At 43.7% G+C, this 14,508-nt stretch overlaps 1 protein-coding gene across 2 annotated transcripts in view; it reads right to left on the bottom strand.

Annotated features, from left to right (window-relative positions):
• LOC137524699 (dynein axonemal heavy chain 7-like) overlaps window positions 1–14,508 on the bottom strand; it is a 565,826-nt gene that overhangs the window by 251,498 nt on the left and 299,820 nt on the right. The window lies entirely within an intron of this gene.

Here is a 14,508-nt window from a genome sequence, read left to right as displayed (position 1 = left end):
GTTCTATAGCTTGTACTAATGCTAGGTACACACCATACAATTTCCTGGCAGATTTATCTGCCAGATCGATTATTTCCAACATGTCCAATCTGAATTTCAATTTTCAAACATGATTTTTCAATTTTCCAATCGTATTTTAATCTTTTTTTTTATTGCTTTTTCAATCGATTTCCATAGAACTGAACGAAAATTGATCGGAAAATCAATCGGAAAAACGATTGGAAAATCGATTGAAATTCAGATCAGACATGTTGGAAATAATCGATCTATCTACACCATACGATTCTTTGTCCGATTCGATTCAATTTGATTTGATTCATTGATTTGATTCGATTCTGTTTCAATATTTTTATTAAAGTTTTCAAAAAGAGGGAGTTTTACAAGCAAGATCGCAATGTCCATGCAATTCATCAAACAGAGAGACATAATGACATTCACCAAATAACAAGAATGATTACTGTAAGGGTTTGAATAGTCTTGCCAAAGGCTTCACATTCCATATTATGTTGTATCAACAGGCAAACCTTGAGCTAAACGCCATTAATATCTCAGGATTCCTACTAGCTTCTGTAGGGTTAAAGACTTAGCTTTTATCTGCGGAGAGGTAAGATTAACCCATATATAAAGAAGGAGTTAGAGGGGGAAAGAAAAGAAAAAGAAGGAAAAGGAGAGAAGAAAGGAAAGAGAGAAGAGCCTGGTCGTCCAATGGAGTCAGTAGTCAATTCTCAATAAATAGTTGTTCAGGATAGGCCAATATACAGCCTCCAGGGATCCCATATCTTAGAAAACTGTTTTACTTCTTCGAGCTGACTAGCCATCTGTTCTTGGATCAAAAAGGCCGTTACTCTATTCTTGACTACCTCAAAGGACACAAGTTGAGTCCTCCATGACTTAGCAATGGTCTGAGAGGCTGCGACAAATACAAAGTGGGCTAGAGCATTCTGGGTTTTAGTAAGGGAGTCAATTTTATAATGCAATAGAGCTGACCAGGGATCCCTGGAGATTGTTTTGCCAAATAACGTAGATAAGAGCCTAAAGATTCTGCCCCAGAATCTAGATAACATAGAACACGACCAAAAAGTGTGTAACATGTCCCCCTTTGATCCACAACCCCGGAAACACTTGTCTGAATCTGGAGTGGCCAAATATGATAGTCTGGCTGGTACCCAGTACCATCAGAATAGAACTTTATATGCCAATTCAACCATCATCAGATTAAGAGAGAGTTTAGGGACTATGCTCCACACTTTCCCCCATTCCTCTGTAGTTTTATTATTTTTCAAGTCAGATTCCCACTTTATTACATAATTGTGACGAAATGATGGAGATGGGTCGTTGAGTGAGGCATATAGTTCCGATATTATCCCTTTTGAAAAGGGGTTATTGGCGCATAGGCGTTCAAAACTTGTGAGAGATAGGGGGAATTGTGTTTGGGCTGGGAGAAGGGATTGCAACCAATGTTTTAATTGTGTATAACGAAACCATTCCCCAGAAGGGATTTGATATTTAGCTTGGAGGTCTTCCCACCTTAGAATCCCCGTTCCTCCTACCAAAGATCGCACTTGCTCTAGACCCTTATCCCTCTACCATTTAAAGCTAAGTGGATTATCATATCCTGGGGAGAATTTAGGGTTATTTATAAATGATAGAAGTGGCAATGTTGGAGACATCAGCTTTCGTGAATATCGTATCGTGTCCCATATAAAAGGTGTTGTAGTATTTTGCTCAGGTTGTGCGGGCGAAGGGGTTTATGTAACCACATGGAGGTTTGGACTGATTGGGGAGCCGAGGCTAATATATCAAAAATAATCCAGGTTGGCATCCGTGAGCCTTTATAAAGATCAATCAGGTGTGCCAATTGGGCTGCTTGGTAGTAATTACCTAAGTTAGGGACTCCCAATCCTCCGTCTCGTTTGTGTATATATAATGTTGATCTGGGGATTCGTGGGCGAGTTCCTGCCCAAATAAAATTAGATAATTTACCCTGAAGCATTCGGAGAAAGTGAGGGGGGATACGTACTGGGAGCATCCGAAAATATTAAAGAACCTTTGGTAATAAATTCATTTTTATAGAGTTTATCCGCCCCAACCAGGAGATATCGTAAGTTGACCATTGCTGCAATAATTGAGTTAAAGTCTTAGCCAAGGGGTAATAGTTGTTTTGGAACAAAGTCTGATAGGATGAAGTCAAATGTATTCCTAGGTATTCCAGGGTAGAAGCTTGCCAGGCAAAGGAAAAATTAGATTTAAAAAACTGACATGACTGGGGGGGGGGGTAGAGTTATATTTAGAGCCTTGGATTTTCCAACATTTATTTGCAGGCCAGACATTTTGGAAAAATCTTCTAGTAGTGTAAGAAGCTCAGGAATGGAGGTTTCTGGTTGTGTTATAAATAATAATAAATCGTCTGCAAATAAATTCAATTTATGCTGTATTCCTGCGCACTCTAGGCCAGAAATTAAAGAGTTTTGTCTGATTGCTAGAGCGAATGGCTCGATTGCTAGAACAAACAAGATAGGCGATAGGGGGCACCCTTGGCGGGTCCCTCGGCCAATTTCAAATATCGGGGAAAAATAGCCAAAGTAGTGTATGCCAGCCGTAGGTCTAGAAAACAAAACTTTGACCCATTCTGTGAAGGAAGATCCAAGGCCCCATTTTGTGCAAACTTTGAATAGGTAGTTCCAGGAAACTGTGTTGAAGGCCTTATAAATATCTAAGGAGAGACACAGCCCTGGAACTTTCCAATCTTTGAGCGACTCAATAACTTGAATTGCCCTCAATATAGCGTCTGAGGCCTGACTGCCCGGTACAAAGCCGACCTGGTCTTTGTGTACTATGTCAGCTAGAAAAAGGTTAATCCTAGTGGCCAAAACCTTACCCAGTAATTTGTAATCTATATTTCACAAAGAGATAGGCCTGAACTGAGTCGGATCTAGAGGTTCTTGATCTGATTTTGGGAGCATTGTGATATCAGCTTGAAGGGAGCTAGGGTGTGGGAGTGAGCCCGTTTTATATTTATTAAAAAGAGATACCAGGAGAAGGGTCAGGACAGCTGAAAATTTCTTATAAAACAGACCAGAGAAATCATCCGGGCCTGGCGTTTTTGGAACTCGTAGTGATTTAATAGCTTCCTGAACCTCTTCAGAGGTAATGTCTCTATTTAATAAATCTGTCCAATCTGCTGAGATAGTTGGTAGGTGCACAGTTTCAAGAAAGTTATCAATATCCGAATTATTAGAGAGGGGCTGTTGTGTATATAACTTACTAAGGAAATCATAAAAGCTAGAGGTGATCTTATGGGGGTCGGAAGTAATGCGACCCTGTGCAGTTCTGACAGTCAGAGTTGGGGGCCTTTATATTCTGTGCTTCAGTTTATTGGCCAGCATTGTGTGGCGTTTATTACCCCATCTGTAATACTTATTACGCTGCCATCTTAAATGTTTTTCCGCTATATTGGATAGTTTTAAATCTAGTTGTGCACGACGAAGATCTCTGGCTTGTTTTGAGCTAATGGTAGGGGAAGCCTTCCATGCCGATTCAGCTACTTCTAGCTGGCGTGTCAGGTCAAGAATTTCCTCTTGACGTTGTTTCTTTTTAAAGGAAGCTAAACCCATTATGCGGCCTCTGACAGTCACTTTGAGAGCTTCCCACAAAGTGATGGGAGATTGTACTGATTCACTATTATCGTCTATAAACTCTATTAAAAAGAAACGAATCTTTTCCAGTGAACCGTCGTCCAACAATAATGAATCGTTCATTCTCCATCGGAAGCTAGTCTTCCGAAGGACTAGGGAGGAGAGCTGGATCAGCAAAGGGCTGTGGTCTGACCATGACACAGATAGGATTTTAGCTTTAATTACGTTTAGAAGGGTCGCTTAATGTAAGAAGAAGTAATCAATCCGACAGAAACTCTGATGGGGATTAGAGTAGAATGTATAATCCTGTGTTGTCGGATTCAATTCTCTCCACACATCAAACAAACCCCGGGAGCGAAATAAAGTATTAATTGCATTCGGACGAGGAACCCCTGGGGATTGAGAGGAGGTATTTTGGGAAGAAGGTTTGGATCTATCTAGCATTTCGTTTAATACCGAGTTTGTGTCTCCACATAGGATTAAAGTGCCTTCACTGTGGCTTTGTATAACTTGTAATAAATGTGATAAAAATCGCTCCTGAAAGCTGTTCGGGGCATAATATGACACGAGTGTTACCCGTGAATCATGTAGGTCCCCCACTAGTAGCACATATCTGCCGGTTGGGTCGGATATTTGAAAAGTACACTTGAAAGATAGGCCTCGTTGGAAGGCAATTGTAACCCCCCTCACTTTCTCCCGCGCTCTGGAATGGTAAACTAAGGGAAAATGATAGCTGAGGTAAGAGGGACATGATGAGACAGAGAATCTCGTTTCCTGGAGACAAACTATGTCTGCTTTACAAGATTTATAAAAATGGAAGGCTTTTGTTCTCTTCTGAGGAGCGTTAAAGCCCTGAACATTGTGAGAAATCACAGAAAGGTCAGCAAAGGTTATTGTGGCCATCTTACCTCAGGTAGCATCTGACTATGTACTGAATTGAGACCTATAGTCATATCCTGGGCTATTACACCGACCCCATTGGACTCACCGGAATATAGAAAGGGAGACAGAAGCAAGAAAAGAGAGAAGAAAAAGAACAGTGAAAAAGTTAGAAGGGTGCATCCCCCTGGAAGGAGGCCAAACAGGGAGATGCAAACACATTAAAATGGCTACATCTGTGTCGAGCTGACACAGAAGGGCCTGAAAACCTGCCTGGCTTTACCGCTTGCAAAGCCATCTAGAAGGTAGGAGGGGAACTAGTGGTCCCCTCCGCTTGCACAGCATTCTTAAAAGAACAATATAATCAAATTCCGCAACAGTCGAGAGTATACTTCAGCCCTGTCTACTCCGCTCAGTAAAGTAAAACCTAAACTCACTAGAGATTATTATAGACTGCCTAAATTGCATAAGGAATAGGGCAGCAAGCGTTGCGTGCTAGGTCCCTTCCAGCAGCCCCACCCACTTGTGGTGCGATGGGAACTGACCTCAAACACACACCCAGACCAGATAAGATAACATTAGTCAGATCAACCTAAAACGTCTATCAATACAAAAAACATAACACCTTAAGGGTTAATCTCTAAGGAACATATTAAAATTGTTGTGAGAGGTAGAGGGCTCAAGTAATGATTATTTAGAAACCAAAGAGCAAAGGTGGATATAGCAGCTCATGCTGAAATGTCAGTGTCTTCCTAATTGAAGGACTGAAAAGGCTCAAGATGCCTGGAGTAGTCAGTGTCCAGTGGTCACCAAAAAGGGGATTGAAATATAGTTCATCCGGGGTCCGAGAGACGGGAGGGTGATTCAGAATTGTTACGGTGCCTTGAGGTTGTGCGTCTGGGTTTCACTGTTTCCCAGAGAGGGGTGGATCGAGCAGACTGCTGACTATGAGTGGGTGAGCCCGCTGGGGGACTTAATTTCAGCTTCTCAAACTTCCTTTGTGCTTCTTCTAAGGTAGAAACTGCAATCTGTTTATCCTGGTATGTAAAGAGCAGCTTGAAGGGGAATCCCCACCTGTATTTTATTTTATGGGCAATCAGGATCTGTAAGAAAGGTTTCATAGCTCGCCTACGCTGAACCGTGGCGGGAGGCGGGAGCTAAGTCTGTGAACAGTTGGTACGTATAACCTTGAAACACAAGTTCTCCTTTGTCCCTTGCTGCTTTCAATAGAGCCTCTTTCGTATTATAAAACGTAGGTTTAACAATTATATCTCTGGAGGGGCCGTTTGGTTTCAGGGGCGTAAGAGCCCTGTGGATCCTGTCAAATTCCAATCTGTCAATAGGGATTGTAGGGTACAATTCCTGCAATAAAGCTGTGATTGTAGAAGTGAGATCAGTGACTGTCTCTGGGACCCCTCTAATTCTTAAGTTCACCCTCCGGGCCCTGTTCTCAAAGTCCTCCAGCTTCAGCTGTGTGAACTGCGCATCAGCTTGGACAGTTTCCATCTCCCCTTCATGGGCAGCTAGCACCACATCAGCCTTATCCATATGCTGTTCAAGAGTGTTTGTACGTGCCCCCAGGTCTCTAATCTCCCTTTTTAGCTGGGACGTTATCTTTTTAGTGGTCTCATCCAGCTTGCACTGTAATATCAATTCAAATTGTTCCAGGAGCTTTTTATCTCTATTTGAGGAGTCCTCAGTACCTTTTGTAGCCTGGGCTTGCCTTTACGATTTCCTGGTGTGTTGAGAGCAGGCTGACACGCTGCTATCGTCGGAGGCCTGGGCTGGGGAGCTGCTGCGTTGCTGTCCGGGTGCCATCTTTGATCTGCTGGCCTTGGGAGAGGTGCGCTGTGTAGCGGCGGATTTTCGGGGTTTGTGCGAGCGCCGACCACCCATTCGGGTCCGGGTGTTGCCTGCGAGTCACTGGGAGCCTCTGCCTGTGCTTAGATCCCGCTGTAGTGCGGAAGATGCAGGTTTGTGCGAGCGGCAGGTGCGGAGCAGGGCTTCTAAGGGCATCTTCTTCGGCCGCTGGCCACGCCCCCGATTTGATTCGATTCAATCCGACATATCCGATTCATGATTCGATTCAATTTCAGATTAAAAAAAAATGGCAAATTGAATTGAATTGAATCGAATCATGAATCAGACATGTTGGATTGAATCGAATCGAATCAATGAATCTAATTGAATTGAATCAGACAAAGAATTGAATGGTGTAGATGGCGCTTAATGCTGGGAATAAACAGTTCATTTCTGCCATGCGTTTCTGCTCTCAATCGTTTTTGCCGTTCGATTCTGCAGTCGATTCTCTTATCTCTTGCTCGTTTTTCTTATCATTTTCCATTCACTTCTATCAGAAATCCCAATGCCCAAGTGACTTCCCAAGTGGATTATTCTCCTACCCACCCCACCTCCTAACTGATTGTGGTTCATCCTCCTCCCTCCATAGTAACAGGTGAGTGACTCGCCTGCAGGCTAGTGACATGTCTGTGTAAAAAGTCACTCGCTCAAGGGATAAGGTCCCAATCCCAACAGACAATACAGCTTTACAGTGTGTGGTGTCCTCAATCCACTGATTAGCCTGCATATCTTGCAGCAGTATATTAACAGTCTTTTAAAACAATATTACATTTTAACCCATACCTGTGAGGGGAGCGGGAATTAGGGGAGCAGTGAAGGTATGTTACCTTTCACCCCTCCCCCCATCTCCAAGGTAATAGTACATTTATAGATAGATCATTTTATTGGGTAAAGATCTCAAGTGACTCACAACTGAGCATTGCTGGCTGTTCAACAATGTGCCTTCATCATGGCAGCCACCATCTTGGTTTCTAACCATAACTTACTCAACCTGTTAGACACCACATTTATGTTAAAACCAGCCTGTCTAGCTAACCCTGAAACTTAGACCTGTTAGACAGTATATGACAATATTACAATACAATATACAATACAATAACATTTCTATAGCGCTTTTCTCCCGTAGGACTCAAATCGCTTAGGCTCTCTTTTAGAGTGGGAATAACCCTACCATACTCAGGGCCGGATTTGTACTTTTTACCGCCCAAGGCCCGCTGTCATCAACTCCAGTGCTACCCTGTGGCTGCAGCTCAAATAAAATTGTAGAGGAGCATGCTCATGGGCAGGGCCGGCCTTTGACCTGAGCGACCGGAGCGGTCGCTCAGGGCGCCGGGCCGCCGGCTTCCAGGGAGGGCGCCGCGCCGCTCTCCTGCTGCCCGGCCGCATATTGTTTATTTTTATCCGCTCACTTGCGGCAGCTTGCGCCGCGCGACTGTCTCCCTCTGGCTCCGCCCCCTGGTGCCGCTGGGGGTGATGGGGGCAAAGACCAGAAACAACTGCTGGAGCCTGCAGCCTCTTGGAGGCAGTGTCTGTGATAGTCTCCGCCCCACGCTGCGTGATAGGAGGAGGATGGAAGCGCGCGGTGCCAGCCACCCTGCCCTGACCTGGCTGTGTGTGGCAGTGGGTGACTGGATTGACTGTCTCTTTGAGACCCCGAGACCCGGGCTGGCCATCCCCAACTGACTGGACAGACCACGTCACCATCAAAACTAAGGCTCCGCTCCCCATCCCATACATATATATGTGCAATGCAGCAGCCAGCAGATGAGATGTATGTATGTATGTATGTATGTATGTATGTATGTATGTATGTATGTATGTATATATATATATATATATATATATATATATATATATAATATATATGCAGCAACCAGCAGATGAGATGAGATGTGTATATATATATATAATATATGCTAATATATGCAGCAGCCAGCAGATGAGATGAGATGTGTGTGTATATATATATATATATATATATATATATATATATATATATATATATATATATATATAATATATATGCAGCAACCAGCAGATGAGATGAGATGTGTATATATATATATATATATATATATAATATATGCTAATATATGCAGCAGCCAGCAGATGAGATGTGTGTGTGTATATATATATATATATATATATACACACACACACACACACACACACACACTAAGTGGGGGTCTGCCTATATACATACACACTAAAGGGGGGGATCTGCCTACACTAGTAGCCTATATACACTAAGTTGGAGATCTGCATATAATAGGCAGATCCCCCCCCCCCTTAGTGTATATAGGCTCTACTAGTCTTGTATATGTAGGCAGATCCCCCCTTTAGTGTATATATAGGCAGATCCCCCTTAGTGTATATATTATATATACACACACTAAGGATCTGCCTAATATATGTACACTAAAGGAGGGGACTTGCCTACAAGACCAGTAGGCTATATACACTAAGGGGGGGATCTGCCTATAATAGGCAGATCCCCCCCCCCCCCCCCTTAGTGCATATAGGCTACTAGTCTTGTATATATATTAGGTAGATCCCCCTTAGTGTATATATTATATATACACTATTTATTTAAGTATTTGTAGCGCCGACATATTACACAGCACTGTACAGAGTATATATTGTCTTGTCACTAACTGTCCCTCAGAGGGGCTCACAATCTAGTCCCTACCATAGTCATATGTCTATGTATGTATTATGTAGTGCATGTATCATAGTCTAGGGCCAATTTTTTAGGGGGAAGCCAATTAACTTATCTGTATGTTTTTGGGATGTGGGAGGAAACCATAGTGCCTGGAGGAAACCCACACAAACACGGGGAGAACATACAAACGCCTTGCAGATAGTGCCCTGGCCGGGATTCGAACCAGGGACCCAGCGCTGCAAGGCTAGAGAGCTAACCACTACGCCACCGTGCTACCCATACACTAAGGGGGGATCTGCCTAATATATATACACTAAAGTTGGGATCTGCCTGCAAGACTAGTAGCCTATATACACTAAGGGGAGGGGGGATATGCCTGTAATAGATAGATCCCCCCTTAGTGTATATAGGCTACTAGTCTTGTACATGCACTGTGTGGTGTGTGTGTAGAGAGGATGAATGGGGGGGGGGGGGGGGGCACCAAAATCTGGTTACGCTCAGGGCGCTGTGAAACCTAAGGCCGGCCCTGCTCATGGTATTTTCAGTAATTAAATGGTGGGTCAGGATCACACTCCCAGTCACTGCAGTGAGGTGTTGTGCTGTAGGATACTTCTATATGGCACCTCTCCTGACATGTCACATGACATGCAAGGACACCTAAAAGCTGTTCAGTAAAGTATGCAGTATTAACCTCCCTATGGGTATGGACAGATATATCCGTCCATAAAAACATGCTGTGAACAGTATAAACATGCATACACATCAATACTCTCCTGCACTGTATACTAGACCCTTGCTTGACACATTTTGGCAAGTTACAGGGGGAAAAAAAAGTTTTACAAATACATTTTATCACTTTTTGCACAGAAATCCTGGGAAAAACTGACAGTTTAAAGTGCCTACCTGCAATGAAGATCAGGAGAGTTTAGATCTGACCTGGCTGCCACTGGAATAGGTAGAATACCATGTTCCACTGTGCTACTCACTGAATGTAGGAAGATGGTGGTGGAGGGTGTGACATTCTGGTTTGCAGCTGTGCAGCACTGTATAGCAAATGCATTTGCACTTAGTGCATGTTATGTGAATTAAACTCAGGATCAAAAGAGAAAAAGACTGGGCAGTCAGGTGTGTTACTGGTGCTAAGGGGCTAGTGGTGAGGGTGTATATATATTAATTATATATACTGAACATTATTATTGAGGCATATGACAAACATGATTCCTTCTTACCAGCAACTGAGCAGTTAAATGCCCTGTCAGCCTCCTCTCATGCCCAGAAGATACTTTTTCTTTCATAGACGTCTGGACGTCTGCACCTCTGCCCTGGGATTCCATCTGTCACCCCCACCACTATTACTGAGGAAGTGCTTGAGAACAGCAGCCGTTAGCTGATAGGAATGACCGCATGAGACAGATTTGTGAGTTATTACACACAGACGCAGGGGAGTGCAGCAATGCCACACGGAGACTGTGAATCTATAGAGGCAGACAAGCAATCCAGACTAGACACCTTAGTTGTTTCATTACCTGCCAGCTTTAGACGCTAAAGTGCTTTTTCAGTGAACCATCTCTTGTATCTCTGTCCCTCCGAATTTCAGATAGGCAGGAGTAATGAGGTGGGCGGATATAGGAGGGGTTACAATGTTGCTATTGGCTAGGCTTCGGTAGCATGGAGTTTTGGTACAGCCCCATCCACAACTTCCATAGGCTGAAGCTGAAGAGGGGGGCGGAGAATCTATTGAATGACAGCGGCAGGACTGCAATGATGTGGCCATCTGGCGATGCTCCTATCATCTAAAGCTGCCCACTCGTCCCTGACTGTAACCGCTGCTGCTGCACACACAGGCATCCTACTGTGAGCAGAGCAAAGCGGGGGCGGTTGCAGACACACAGGGATGGGAATATTGTGGGGGGATGGAGTGGGCAAACAATGGAAAACTGGGAGTTAACTGCCTGTTTGTTAACCCGCCCCTCCCTAGGCTCCGCCCTTGTCCCAGGCCTATTTGGCCTACCACAAATCCGGCCCTGACCATACTGAATGATGAAAAACAGCATAGTACGGGGATTCCCAAAAGCTAGAAATCAGTAGCAGTGTTACAGAGGAGGTGTGTAAAGGCACATAAGGGTCATGATGTCAGTAGAGCAACGGATGAATACCCTATTACAGTGATGGCTAACCTTGGCACTCCAGCTGTGACAAAACTACAAATCCTATTGTGATGATTTGCTCAGCTGCCTGTGCAGACAGCCAGCCTTTTGACCATTGTGCAGGTTTGCATGCTGCAGGACTCTGGAAAGAAGAGCTTCTGTCAGTTTTGCAGCTTGTGCTTGCAGAGGAATTTGCATACGTTGTCATGCAAATTGCCTGGCCACATTCATTGGAGGCGTGTACTATAAGTACTATAGAAATCACCAGAAATCCGCTCACACTTCCCTGGGACAGTGCTGGAACCGGGACAGGCCAATCCAAGGAGACAAAAGCAAAGAAAGGGTGTCCGCACGATATCCCTTGCATCAGGTTCCTTTATTATGGACGTATCCACACCACAACACACATCATATAGGTGACATGTTTCGAACCAAACGGTTCTTACTCATAGCTATGAGTAAGAACCGTTTGGTTCGAAACATGTCAGCTATATGATGTGTGTTGTGGTGTGGATACGTCCATAATAAAGGAACCTGATGCAAGGGATATCGTGCGGACACCCTTTCTTTACTATAAGTACTATGTCTTTCCCACAATGCTTCGCTGTTCATAAGGATTTCGTCCTATGTAACACTCCTGGTGGGGTGTCAGCCTTGCTCTCTGTTTGAACATCAGCTTAGAGTATTCCTGAATCTGCGCTAGGCAGATTTCCCTAGTGCAGTTAGGATTGTATTATCTGTATTGCCTGTTCTGTCTTGTCTTGCCTGTTGCCATTGTCCTGTCCCTATGGTGGTCGACAGGAAATGGTTCTGATCTCTGTTCTTGGAGTATAGCTGGTGCAGCGGTGCAGCGGTTGCTACCAGCTATCTCTTCTGTTCTGTCTCCTGGGATCGCGCTAGCTACTTTTCGCTAGCACTGGGGATCCTTCTGTTCTGTCTTCTGGGATCGCGCTAGCCACTTTTCGCTAGCGCTGGGGATCCTTCTGTTCTGCTACTCTGTACTTGGATCGCGCTAGCCACTTTTCGCTAGTGCTGTGGATCCTATCTCTCGCTTGTCCCTGTTTTCGTGTGTCTGTCTTGTCTGCTACGCTTGCTGGAGGCTCGGTGAGGTAACCGTTAAGCAAGCGCCCGCGTTCTCTGTTTCATGTTTGTCTGTTAATGGTTAGTTAGGCGTGCTTGTCTCTATTGTGCTTATCACGTGGAGACCACGCATAACCGCGTGCACTGTTGCGAATGAGTGCGGTGTTCGCGGTTAGCTAGCGTTTGTTATTTTCCGTATCTTCTCATGGTATTATTTGCTGTGCCTTTGCTAACCTCGTATTCTGTCCTGATCTGCCTTGTGTCTCGTCTGGCGATCGCACCTCTCGCGATCGCGTTCCTATTTCATATCTGCTGTTGTGTGTGTGCGGTCACGGGGTGGCGACTGGATTGGCGCACACACATCCAACTGTCCCTCATTCGCAATCGCCTCTCTTGCGATTGCGTTCTGTGCTTCGTACAATTCCTGTCTGGCATTTGTGGAGGTATAGAGGATTGGTTCCTCTGCACTCCCCAGCGCCATCTGCCGACAGGAATTTCCCTCTACAGGTGCGTAGCACCTTTTGCTGGGTGCCTGCAATTACACGCTTGTGGAGGATTTCCGCCGTGTCAGCGCATGCGTTGTGCGCTGATCACGGAGAAAGTTCCACAATCGTTACACCCATCATGCCTCTACCTCCCCGAGTTATGCTTAGAGCTGTCAGAGTATTGCATTGTCTCATGGGACTTTTAGTTTCACCACAGCTGGAGTGCCAAGGTTAGCCATCACTGCCCTATTACATTACAATGATTGGGACACTCATTAGATTGGATTACAATAATAGGGGACTATAATTTTGACTTGTATTATGGTACAGGACATGATTATAAAAATGGTATTACTGTCTTGTGTTGTTTTTGGCACTAAACATTGAGATGGTTATTCTATTTTCGCTTTTTACCTTTCAACTCTAAGAATGAGTTGTGAGACTCATGGACTCAGTTTTCTAGGTGGTTCATTCTCTTGATGGTTCACTTTTTAAATTATAAAATTACATTTTAGGTGCAATTATATCACCAGACATTTCCTGGAAATCCCAGAATAGGAGGAAGGGAAAAAACTTTGTTGGATCCCCCTTAATATTATACATAGATCCTTATCCAGACATACAGCCTTGATGGTCAGGAAAGGGAGGGTCGTTTGCATAGAGCCCCCACCACCTCCTTTCCTGAATAATACCCAATTATCTGCCTTTCACTATTGAGGGGGGGGGGGGCTTTCAGGGGGCAGCCATCTTATCTTGTCCCAATTTGAAGGAAAGGTATTTCATTCACACCTCTCACAAGAAGTAGCTGACAGCAATTTAATGGGAGATAAAGGAAGCCAGGGACCTCTGGAATCTGAAAGCCTTCTTTATTAGGGACATTTATTTACATCATCCATGGTGTTTATAATCACTGAGACTTTTCTAATGTTATTTTGTTTTCTACTATGCTGTTTCTGTTTACTTCTGACACACCACTTATTGCCATCTGCACAGTGGAAAAAGTATGACTTATCCTCATTGTTGCAACATCTATGTTGTTATTATTATACTTGTGATTTTTTCAATCTTTTTAACATTTTCACAAAGCTACACCTGTTACCTCTGACATGTTACTGTGCACAGACAGTTCTTTTGTGACATTTGCACAGTAAGATCACTGTGATTTATCATTACTGATACAACATCCAAGTGTTTATTGATTTTCTTGAATTATTTTTTCACAAAGCTATATTTATCTGCTTCAACACAGTAATGTATACAGCCAACCAGATGTTTACTGGCATCTGCCATGGCCCATGAGATTTCTTCTCACTGTTTTATGCATCCATTTTGTTGTTCACTATGGGACTAATATGGTACCGCACTATGTATTATAGCGATTGCTGCAAGTCAGAATTTAAAAGTAGACCAACTGCAAGTAAACCAGCTATGGCAGGAGAGCCCATTACAAACTCCTGGCTATCACCCAAGGCGACAGCAAACACTCACAGAGAATCTTTTGGGGGAATATCCTGTGAAATTGGAGATGTTCCTACCACAGAATATAATCTGCAGTTTTCACACTTTATTATCCTTAGTAGTGAAAATACACACAAAAATAGTTTACTACAAAAAATAAGTTTTATTTACCAATCAGCAAAAATGTGGAAATGTGTATGAAATCAAACAGCCATAAAACTCTGTGGCAAAAAAAAACCCTGACACACATAAATTTGAATGCTGAGCAAAAACACCCATTCACACTGTTGCACAAAATAGAA

The sequence above is a fragment of the Hyperolius riggenbachi genome, chromosome 7 (genome assembly GCF_040937935.1).
Source record: "Hyperolius riggenbachi isolate aHypRig1 chromosome 7, aHypRig1.pri, whole genome shotgun sequence".
Classification (NCBI taxonomy): Eukaryota; Metazoa; Chordata; class Amphibia; order Anura; family Hyperoliidae; genus Hyperolius; species Hyperolius riggenbachi.
This window is presented reverse-complemented; position numbering and strand designations above follow the sequence as displayed.